Here is a 1,743-nt window from a genome sequence, read left to right as displayed (position 1 = left end):
GGGCCTGGGGCGGGAGAAGGAGGGAGGGGTGAGTTGGAGGGAGCAGGGGGTTGGGAGGGGGCATCCTGCCGAGTTGTACCTGCACATGCATGCGCATGTGTACACCGTGACGCACTCATCAAGACACGCACACAGCAACACACTTGCATGGTGACATACATACAAGCACACACAGAGTGATACATTCATACACAGGCATGCAGTGACATGTGGACACATACAGACCAACACATGTATACTGTGACACACTTGCATCATGACATGCACATGCAAATGCATGCACACACAATGACACATGCATACATACACACGCAGGGACATGCACGCGCACACAAATGCCCAGGTACGCAGGAACACACTTGCGCACATGGTGACACACATGTGAGCATACACATGTAGTGACAAACTCACATGCACAATGATGCACGCATGCGAGCCCATGCACACGCATACAGCCGTACGTGGGGCCTGCCTGGGCTGCGGGTCTGGCAGAGGGGTAGTGCCAGGCTGAGAGTGGGCAGGTCATGCTGGGAGTGTGAGTGTACGTGTGCACGTGTCAGCGAGCGTATGCACTTGTGTGCATGCATGTGTCACACTGTGTGAGAGTGTCACCGCATGCATGTGTTTGTATGCGTGTGTGCATGTGTCACTATGTGGGTAAATGTGTCACTGTACATGTGCATGTGTGAGTTACCATGCATGCAAGTGCGTTTGTATGTGTATGCACACGTCATGGTATTTGGGTGAATGTGTCACTGTGTATGTGTGTGCGCATGCGTCACTGTGTGCATGTCACTGCTCATATGTGTTTGTGTGTGTGTGCATATGTTACTATGTGGCTGAATGTGTCACTGTGTGTGCATGCATGCAGTGTGTGCATGTCACTGCGCATGTGGGTGTATTTGTATGTGTGTGTGCGTGCAGGTGGCAGGGTATTTGGGTGAATGTGTCACTGTATGCATGTGCGAGTGCATTCAGTGAGTGTGCATACACATGTGTCACTGTGCATATGGGTGAATCTGTCACTGTGCTTGTGGGCGTGTGCATGTATATGTCATGCTGTGTGCAAGTGTCACTATGCACGTGTGTGTGTGTGTGCATATGTCACTGTGGATGAGTGTGTCAGTGTACATGTGTGCATGTCACTGTGAATGAGACTGTCACTGTGAGTGTGCATACATGCATGTGTGTCACCGTGTGCATGTGGGTGAATGTGCTGGTGTGTGTGCATGGGCACGTGCTTGCATGTGTGTCACTGTGTGCTTGTGTATTTGTGTGTGTGTTACTGTGCGTGTGCTTGCATTTGTCATTGAGCGTGTCGCTGCGTGCGTGCGTCGCCATGTGCGTGTGCTCATGATTAGCAGGACGAGGGGAGCCCCCCACAGCTACCAGGGATGGCTCTGCCCACCCTAGACGTGGCTGCAGTGCCCATCCAGACAAACCCAGGGGCCTGGGGGCTTTGGGGCCTGTGGGTTGGGGGGCCAGACCACCAGCCCCCACCACCCCCCGGGTCTGCTGAGCAGGACTCCTGGGTCCCAGCCAAGCAGAAGGTGCTCCAGGACTTCCAGGCCTGCATGTCCGGACTCCTGGGTTCTCTCCTGTGCCTCAGTTTACCTGTCTGTCGAGGAAGGTGGGCAGAGCTGCCCTGGGATTGGGGTGGGGGGGGCTGGAGCTGCCCTCATTATCATTAGCTGGGGGGTGCCGGCTGCCCTGTCCAGTTTGGCCAAGATGGGGACATTCGGG

The sequence above is a fragment of the Alligator sinensis genome, unplaced genomic scaffold (genome assembly GCF_000455745.1).
Source record: "Alligator sinensis unplaced genomic scaffold, ASM45574v1 scaffold1542_1, whole genome shotgun sequence".
Classification (NCBI taxonomy): Eukaryota; Metazoa; Chordata; order Crocodylia; family Alligatoridae; genus Alligator; species Alligator sinensis.
Note: the sequence above shows the minus strand (reverse complement) of the source record.